This window comes from Rhamphochromis sp. 'chilingali' (genome assembly GCF_963969265.1).
Source record: "Rhamphochromis sp. 'chilingali' genome assembly, chromosome: 9".
Taxonomy (NCBI): Eukaryota; Metazoa; Chordata; class Actinopteri; order Cichliformes; family Cichlidae; genus Rhamphochromis; species Rhamphochromis sp. 'chilingali'.
Window position 1 is genome coordinate 8448793 of NC_137936.1, and position 10340 is coordinate 8459132.

Sequence of the window (10340 nt, forward strand, 5' to 3'; positions counted from 1 at the left end):
GAGGTTGCTAATATGGAGCATTTGCAATCAAATGTTGTGGATTTTTTGGTGATTGAAGATGCTATACATCATGCCGTTAGAGTAAAGTGGCTTATTTTACATGGTAACAAATACATCTGTGACAGGTTTCAGAAATAAATATACCTTCCAATGATTGACTTTCTTATTTCAAGGAAAAAGGTGAATGTTTCTTATTTTGAGATAATTTTTTGTTTTACACTCTATCTAAAAGCTATTTTTGCTAGAAATAAATGTAAAATGGTTCATTTTTAGATTTACAGACTAAATAAGAAAAAAAGTAATATATACTTGAAACAAGTCTAATCATCTAACACATGAGACTGGAAACTAGCTTGTAATGTTCAAAACAAGATGGACAGGATAATCTGGCTAAATTTAAGACAATAAATCTTGTTAAGCTACAAGAAATATGCAGTGGGAGGTTAATAGCAATAAATAGTCTGGATTTAAAAGTCTGTTTCTTAAACAAATGTTATTCTATGGGCATAAAGTCACATATTACAACACAGAGCCCTGTCAGTCCTGTCAACAGACTAGAAACAGATCTCAACAGATCTCATTGCTAAACTTCTACTGTTGTCTTTCATACCTTGCAAGTTGCCCTGGGGCTGTGAAACTCTATGAACTCAGAGTCCATGGAACCTGTTTTGTAAAATGGCTTGGTTAGACAGTTACAAAATATGACATTTTAAAGAAAAAATAACCCATCAGCATTTCTCTCTGCGATTAATCTTCCTGGACATAAAGCCAGGATTCTGGAGCTGTATTTACTGGAGCTAAAGCCTATCTATTACTGTACCGGAGAATAAAGATGCAACAAGTTAAGGCTGAATTTGTTTTACAACATCTGTATAGCTTCAGTAACACTCATAAAAGATGTGTTGGTAGATACTGATAAAGTCTTCAACAGGTAGAGAAGAGTTCAGCAAAAGAAGTTTCTCATGGAAAGTTCAACGTGAGGATGCCTCGGGCATTTCGTAAAAGATTGAATTTGGCCTGCAGGTCTCAGTGCCTGCTTTAAAACTGATTTGTAAAGGAAACACTGAAGGAATTTAAAGGCCGGTCAGATAAAAGCAATAGACAAGTTAGAGGAAAAAAATGTAAGCCTCTCCAATGACCTTTCACCAGTTCCCAGAATCCAGCTGAGCACCTGAGCTCCAAACACACAAATGAAAGAGCGCAGAAGCTGTTCTGCCCAACATTTCACTTAATGCTGCTTTGTCCTTTATTTGTAATCCGTCTATTATTCTAGGGTCTATACCAGGGGTGTCGAACTCCAGGCCTCAAGGGCCGGTGTCCTGCAGGTTTTAGGTCTAACCCTGGGTCAACACACCTGAATCAAATGATCAGTTCATTACCAGGCTTCTGGAGAACTTCAAGACATGTTGAAGAGGTAATTTAGTCATTTAAATCAGCTGTGTTGGATCAAGGACACATCTAAAACCTGCAGGATACCGGCCCTCGAGGCCTGGAGTTCGACACCAGTGGTTTATACCTTTTAATATTAAGTAACTTGAGGCAACTGTTGTTGTGATCTGTTGCTATATAAAGGAAGGGTTCCAACACAAGGACGAGGGGACAGAAATGTTTAAAAAAAAACAAACATTTTTAACAGGTTTTAACAAAAACTTTGCTTTATAAATATGGGGCAGTCTGGGCCAGAGGTCAGCAATCTGCGGCTCGCCACATTTCTTTAGTCGCATGCAGCTTGCGAGCCATGGGTTAGAATTAGAGTTAACAGTAACCCTATTAATACATTTACTACATGTGTTCATTTATCCTCTTCCGTTTATATCTGCCACCCTCAATGGCGTGTCCAGCGGGGTGGCCTGGGGGGGCACAGGCCACCCCCCCAACCAGACTGGCCACCCCAGGTGCCACCCCAAAGGTAAAACAATAAAATTCAATCAAATATCAAATGTACGATTATGTTTTCACGGTGAAGCTCAGATATCCGAGTGTAAGTGAATGCAGCATCGGCTTCTGCGCTATGCGCATCACGTTAGCAAAGGTAGGAGAGCCAAGCACGAAGGACAACACTGCAGGAAACAATTTTTCGGTGAAAGAAAATGAGGACAGAATAAATGTCCCGGTAAGTAATATTAAGTTTGTTGAGTTTAGTAAACTTCGGTGAAATTAGAATACCAAGGAAAAAAATAACACTTAAAGAATTTTTGCAACCATCGAATATTTCAGACAGTATGCTACTGAGGGCAGCTAACATAAGAGTTATGAGTTATAAGATGCAGGTCGATGTGTAAAAATAACTCAGTGGTTTGGTGGTGGCTATGGCGGGGCTTCCACAGAGGCCAGCAGGTGGATGAGGGAAGGGGAGGCAGGAGGAGAGACCCGAGGCGGCCACCAGTCCGAGTGTCAGGTGAACTGAACTTCAGGTAAGAAGTTATGACCTGCAGTCTATCTGGGTCAGATATAAACCAAGTTTAGGTGGAGTTTATTTTCGTTGTGCTGACTTTTTACAGTCAGTTACAATACCTCATACTGCGTGAGCTAGCATGACGAGTTTATACAGCTGTTCGGTTGCTATGATGTTACTGATAGTGAACTTTATTTTATTCATAAGGTTAGTTAGTAGAGTTGCCAACAGCTCCTTAAAAATGGAATGGTCCCTCATTCAGAGAAAATATTACGGGTTTGGTATTGAGCTGAGAAGAGACGCAGTTTGTCCCGGACTTCAGCTAGGATGGAAAAAGACACAAAACTGGAGTTATTCTGTCTTTACGCTGCACAGCTGCCTCTTCTCCTCTCATTCGCTCTCCTCTCTCTCCTGTTGCTACTTCAATCATGAAACTGGGGCCCGTTCTTCGTACCTCGCTAAGTAGGTTAGCCGGATTAGATTGTTGACGATTTCGCGTGATCCTGGATCAGTCGGTTCCCCGAAGCTCATCCGGGACTTGCTGTCATAGCAACAGAGCCGTAAGCGTAAACCTGCTCGGGAGCAGGTTTACTTTATGTAAACAGGATTAGATCGCGGCCACGCAGGTATGTCCGCGTCATCATACGAAAGCAACAGCGATATTCCACCACTGTTTCACCATAAATAAATAACATCAATGTAACTAAAGACAATGCAGCACCTGATCCATTTATTGATTTCACACAGGTCATTTCCTAAAAAAGGGAAATGTACTATTAACATTCTATTACATGTATGTGATTATTACAGATTTAATTCATATTTCAGAGTAGCAATTGTAAATTACTTCTAGTGGGTCCTGTCGTGGCTCTAATGTGAAAGAGGATAAAATATAACATATTATAATATAATGTAATATAATATTGGATAATATAGTGTAATATAATAAATCTACCCTACCGCCTACTGGTGTTGGCCAGAGGGGCCGATGGCGCGATATGGCAGCCTGGCTTCTGTCAGTCTGCCCCAGGGCAGCTGTGGCTACAACTGTAGCTGCCTCCACCAGTGTGTGAATGTGAGAGTGACTGAATAGTGGCATTGTAAAGCGCTTTGGGTGCCTTGAAAAGCGCTATATCAATCCACTCCATTATTATTGTTATTATTAAATTACTTACGAGTTTAATTTGTCAGCAACTTCCTGCCAGCCCTCGCTCCTTGCTTTTGCAGCCTTTGCAGTGTTCCCTTGCGTTCTGATTAAACTCTGAAACTCCTGAAATCCCTCACTCAAGAGTTCTTGCTCTGCTGCCGAAAAATACCGAGCCGAGCGCGCTCCTTCGACATTTTCGCCGACCAATCAGAGGGTTGCCGATCAATGTTTCTACTATCGATGCGTAGCCCCTTTTATGACACCCAGTGATGTCACATTACTGCGTCCAGCTGTACTAATCGTCAACAGCAGGTGTGTTCGGGGAACCGGATTAGCGAGCTCACGGTTAGCGCGATGATTTGATCTTGGATGTGTCATTTGATCTTGGATGTAGTAAGCGACGTACGAAGAACGGGCCCCTGATCAATGATCAGCTGATCGTCTCTCTTGTTTGTTTATCACCCACTTTGCGCCAGAAAGAGGAAACCAGCAGATGTCGCGCTAAACAGCAGCAGCACGTTTAAGCTTGATCAGCTGTTGTTAGAATTTATTTAGTTAGAATGTTTGCTGGAGCCACAGCTGTAAAGCTGTAAAGCTGCTGGTCATGATGTCGGTTTGGATATGTGGTGAGAGGGAAACATGAAGATGAAACCAGGAGATGTCCTTACTGAATCATCAGAGCTGAACAGGTGATGGAGAAACAGGTTTACCTTTTAGGTGACATGAATGAGTTGAAGTTATGAACTGTTTCTGAGAGATAAATAACACCAGGATCCTTTTTTTTTATGTAGCTGACAGCTGGTAACTGTGCAGGGGCGGGTCTAGCAAAGTGTTGCCAGGGGGCCAGGTAGGGCATTAACAGGGAGAGGAGGGCATAAAGAAATACTTTTCTTTTTTTATTCTCATTTAAAATATCTAGCTTTTATTAAATAATTATCTGAATCTTGCGAAGAAAGTTTTTATCTGACGTAAAATGTATAGAAATCATACATATACCAAAAAGACTGTACATCACTGTCACAACAGCATTTGTTTTCATTCAAAGGCTTTATGGCTTTAATACCTGGTGGGCCAATCTGTAGTGAAAATGCCCAATTTTTTGTCCCAGTCCAGCCCTGCAGGTTAATACTGGCAGTGTCACCATGCCAGCTGACTGCATTTCATCATCAGCCTGTGTTGTTCTCAATATTACCAAAGTAAGGCAGCATATAAAGTATTTACTTGCTTTCAGGTTTTATTCAAATGTTAGTCTTTTCAGTTGTTTCTCCACTTTTTTCCTGTTTCAAAATCAAACACCAGTTTGTGAGAAGATTATCTTCTTTTTTTTTTTTTAACAGGCATTGGTTTTGCATTGGAATTGGCTAATTTGCCAATTGTATGTTAAAAATGTTCGTATTTTAATATTCAAAAATGTTTTTGCCCAAAACATATGTGCACTACATGTCAGTAAAAATACTATGCAAATATTGATGTCCTTGAATGCTGAATAAACACTGACTGATTGTATCTCTTGTACTTAATCAACACAGTATCTAAACACTTTGCACCGTAGTGGTTAAAATCTCATTCTAATAAGGTTACGGTTATTAGGTTTACAGGGTTATTGAATTATGGTTAACGGTTGGTAGAATTGTTTTTAACATTATCTGCCAATTACATCTGCCACCCTTCTCCAAATCTGTGCCCCTACCTGGCCCCCCCAACAAAAATTTTCTAGACACGCCACTGGCCACCCTTCCCCATCACCTGCGTGTCCTGCTCTTTATCTCTTCTTATCTGGTAGGAGGAGCTATAATGGCTCTTTTTCATGTTGTGGTTTGCCAACATCGGATCTGGGCAGTGACCTACCAGACCTTCATGTAGAAAAACTGAGACGTGCTGCTGTAATTGCATTTCTTTACGTAATATTAAGATATGTCAAGGATTGAATGTGTAAATAAAGTAAAAAGTAAAAGTAACCCTTGCTACCCAGACCCAGGTAGTGTTACCCTTTTCCCTGGGGTGGGGAGAAGCAGTCCGCCCCGTCTCCGCAGCAGCAGGGAGACCCCACATTCCAGACCCCAGTCGGATGGCCAACTCCTCCTCCTAGCCCCTCCCCCGCTCCAGCAGGCCGCAGAGAAGGGGGTGTGTGAAGACTCCAAACCTCCCTCCGCCCGCTCATATGTAGTGTTGATGCATGTGTGTTCTAAGGTGCATTTAAAACCCAGGAGGGCATGGAGCTACCTGACAGAGAGCGGCAGGTAAGCGCATAGCCCCTCCTGATAGCCCTCAATGTCTACATGTATTTAATATTGAGAGGTGGGCAACGACGCCAGGGGTGAGGTTGTACACCCTGATGGTCTTTTGGATACCGTGTAGCGTGCCCACCCCCAAGATCCTATATGTATGTGTAATGAGAGTGTGAGTAATGTGAATGTCTAAGTTGTGGGATAAAATTGAGGAACAGGCAGCCAAAAGGGGACAGAGGGGGGGGTAGCCTCCCTTGCACCCTGGTGACACACCTTTACCCCAAGGCCCTGCATGTGTGGGTGATTGTGGTGGAGCGGGAAAAGGGAGGCAGCTGGAGATGGGGAGGGAAGGAAGGGAGGGGCAAGTGACCCCTCCCTGGGGCCAGCTCCCCCGCTGACCCCAGTAGGCACCCCCATACTCCGCAACCCGCCAGGGAAAGGGGGTCCAGGCCCCTCCGGACCGGGGCCTAGTTCGGCATCGCCACCTGGCCCCACAGAGCCCGGGACAGCCCACCCGACCCCACCACAGAGAAAACTGCACCCACCCCGTCATCCACTCATCTTCCAGACTACACAAGACAATAGACGCTCAGGCTGAGATCTTCCTCTACCTCTCCTGTATCTCCCCCTCCTGCAGAGTGAGTTCCTGAAGAGAGGAGACCTCCTGCAAGATGTGACAATCTCCCCCACTAGTTGAAGAGCCCCCCCGGTGGCTCGATGAACCGGCGGAACCCTACGCCAGGGCTGGGCCCCCCATACACCCACCCGCCCACAACCCCGGCAACACACCAACCGGGACCCAAGCCACCGAGGCCCAGCCAGGGCCCCAGCCCAGAGACGGAGCGACCCCAGAACCTCACGCCCGTCCCGGACCCACCCAGGGGCAGCCAGGCTACCAGGTCAGTAACCCACGTCTGTCAGCACAGACCCTCCCCTAGCCCCGCTGCACGCAGCCACAAGGAAACCGTCACCTAAGAGCCAACAGAGCTCTTAATAGGCCATGACCGCTACCCTGGGTTGAGCCCCCCAAGGAAGATGCTCCTGGGGAACCCCCTGACGCCCTAAGCTTGTCCCTACCCCCACACCAATCACATCAGCAAAGATGGGACCAAACTATAACCCCCCCCCACCCCCATTAGGTGATGGAGCTGATCAATGGAGCCCAGAGCAATTGATCTGATGTGGTGGCAGAGGCTGTATCAAGACTAATGTAATCTAATAGATAATTTCTATTTGGTTAGAATTAAGATTATTTTTCTTTTTCCAGTTCATGAGGACTGTTGTCTTGGCTATGCATAGGGCAGTGAAAACCATATGGGCTATATTCTTTTCTGTAGTGACATTATCTAAGCTGCCCAACAAACACACTAAAGGGGAAGTTGGAATGTTACATTTGGCAGTGTGAGCAGTTGTTGGTAGACGTAAAGCCCATCTTGAACATCCGATGACCTGTATAGTGCACTCTATGTAGTATTTTGTATTGAATTAATTGAAGACTGGGATTTCTAATTAAATGAAAGGTTTTTAAGCAAATTTGAGACCAGAAGTTTTGGTCTAAGTTAACTGATAAATCCGCTTCCCATTTTGTAATAGGAAGTGATATTGATTCATCTGTTTTAGAAAGCATTCTGTAAATTTTGGAAAGTAGTTAAACTTGACCCGGTTTAAATTTCTTTTTTACTATGAATTTAATTTGTTGATATTCTAAAAATCTTTTCTTGTTGATCCCATATTGTGTAACTAGTCTGTCAAATGGAATAAATTCTGTTCCTTCCATTATATGTTCTAAGTATTTGATTCCTTTACCACTCCAATCTGAAAAGTTTATCATATTATTGTTTTGTAATATGTCAGGGTTGTTCCAGATAGGTGTACGTTTGCATGGGATTAATGAAGACGCCGTCAATTTTAGAAACTCCCACCATGCTGTCAGAGAAGAGCTGATGCTGACGCTTTTGAAGCATTCATGTCATTGGATATTTGAGCTGATAAATGGTAGGTCTGAAATCTCTAGATTATTGCAAAGTGCTTGTTCTACATCTAGCCAAGGTTCATCTAAGAAGGTATGTTTTAGCCATCCTGAGATAAACTGAAGCCTGTTGGCTAAGAAGTAGTGCTGAAAGTTAGGTAGTTCTAATCCTCCTTTATCCTTGGTCTTTTGTAGTGTTTTTAAGCTTATACGTGGTGGTTTCTCTTTCCAAAGGAATTTGGACATGTATGAATCTAGAGATCTGAACCAATCTTATGGCGGTTTAGTTGGGATCATTGAGAATAAATAATTTATTTTTGGTAAGACCATCTGTCACGTCCGGTGTCTCCCTGCATCTGAAATCACTCACATAAGACGCAGACCTTCACAATAAAACAGGAACTTACACATGCAAGGACACAGACTAAGAAACGCGGACCTGATACAGGAACACACGGGCAGAACAGAGTAAACACTAAACAGAGGAAGAACAGAACCAACAATCACACTAATAGAAAACACAAAACGCTGGGTCAAAAGGACCCAGGACCATGACACCATCATTTAGTGGCAACCCTTCCCCCTTCCCATGAGTGATATGGGTAGACATTTCCATCTAGCCAGATCGCCTTCTACCTTCTTTAAAAGTGGCATATGGTTTAATTTAGTTAGATCTGCAAACTTGGGAGAAACATTAATACCTAAATATTTTATATTTCCCGATTGCAGTGGTGAAGAAGAAGAATTATAGAAGGAGCAATTAATTGGGAGGACTGTAGATTTTGACCAGTTAATTGAGTAATCTGATATTCTTGCAAAAGAGTTTATCAATTCAATCACCCCAGAGATATTGGTTTGTGAGTTTTGGAGAAAAGGTAGCACATCACGTTATGTGTCATGTTATGTTCCACATTTTTGCATTTTATGCCCTTAATTACTGAATTTTGTCTAATTGCTGCTGCTAGTGGTTCAATAAAAACTGCAAACACTGAAGGGGAGAGTGGGCATCCCTGCCTGGTGCCCCTCAGGAGACAGAAGCTGGAGGACGTTTGGTCATTTGTTTTGACACAAGCTGTTGAGGAATTGTATAATATTTTTAACCAGTTAATGAAAGAGGATCCAAAACCAAATTTGTGTAAAGTTCCAAATAGAAATTTCCAGTTAACTCTGTCATATGCTTTTTCTGCATCTAAAGAAAATATTGTAGTTTCTAGGTTTTTACTGTATGAGTAGTCTATCAAATTAAGTAATCTACGTGTATTTGTTGATGAGTGCCTACCTTTTATGAAACCAGTTTGGTCAGGATGAATTAAGAGGGGGGTTATTTTCTCTAATCTCTTTGAGAGAGCTTTGCAGATTATTTTGAGGTCTACATTTATAAGGGATATTGGACGATAGCTTGAGGGATATACAGGGTCTTTGCCTGGTTTTAGCAGGAGATTAATGTGGTGAATCCAGTTCCATTGCTTGAGTGTCTAATAATTTTGGAAGAGCTATGTTGTCTAAAAACTGATCAATTTCCTTTTTAGATGGATTTATTTGTGGTGAATACAACGTTTTATAGAAATCCCTGAAAATGTTGTTTATTTGTTTCGGGTCATATACTGTGTTCCCAGATGAATCTTGAACAGCACATATAGTTGCTTTTTATTTATTTATTTTTAGCTGGTTTGCTAGAAATTGACCGGATTTATTACCATGTTCATAATTCTGTAAGCGTGGTCTTTGTACTAAGAATTTTTTTTTTTTTTTATCAATTATCTCATTTAATTCTAGTTTTCTTTTGCGTATTTTGTTCAATGTTTCCTGATCTTGGTGGGACGCGTAGGCTTCTTCTAGAGATTTGATGGTTTTTTCTAATTCCTGAATATTTTTGTTTTCTTCTTTCTTTTTATGTGATGAGAAAGAGATAATTTTACCTCTCATCACAGCTTTCCCTGCTTCCCATAGAACAGAAGCTGATGTTCCGGGAGTGTCATTATAATCTAAATATGAAGTCCATTCTTTTTTAAAATATTTAATAAAGTCTTCATCTTTAAGAGTGATGTATTAAATCTCCAGTTTTTACTTGGCGTAGTATTATTCTTGTGCATTAGTGTTAAAGATACAGGACCATGATCGCTGACAGCTATAGGGTGAATCTCAGTGTCTGAAATGTCGCTCAGCAGTGAGCTGCTGACCAAAAAATAATCCAGACAAGAGTAAGAGTGATGGACATGTGAGAAAAAAGTATATTCCTTACTGGTGGGGTGAAGTGAGCGCCGTGCATCGCAAAGACCAAAATCGCTCATATACTGTTTGATTATATTTGTGGACTGCCAATTACGCTGAGTTCCCGCTGTATTGACCCTAACCATTTCTTCATTTAGTCCAAGGTTGAGGTCGCCTCCACGAACAAGTGTGCCATCTAAGTGTTCAGAGAGTGCACTGAAAAAACCGTGAAAGAATGAGGGATCATCAACATTTGGACCATATACACTTACAATACATAGCTTTTTTTTTTATCAAGTGTTGGGGGAAAACTCTGTAAAAAACCCAGGAGAAATAAAGACACAATGAGACAAAGTTACTTTCTTTATCAAACGTGTACACGGGTGAGCT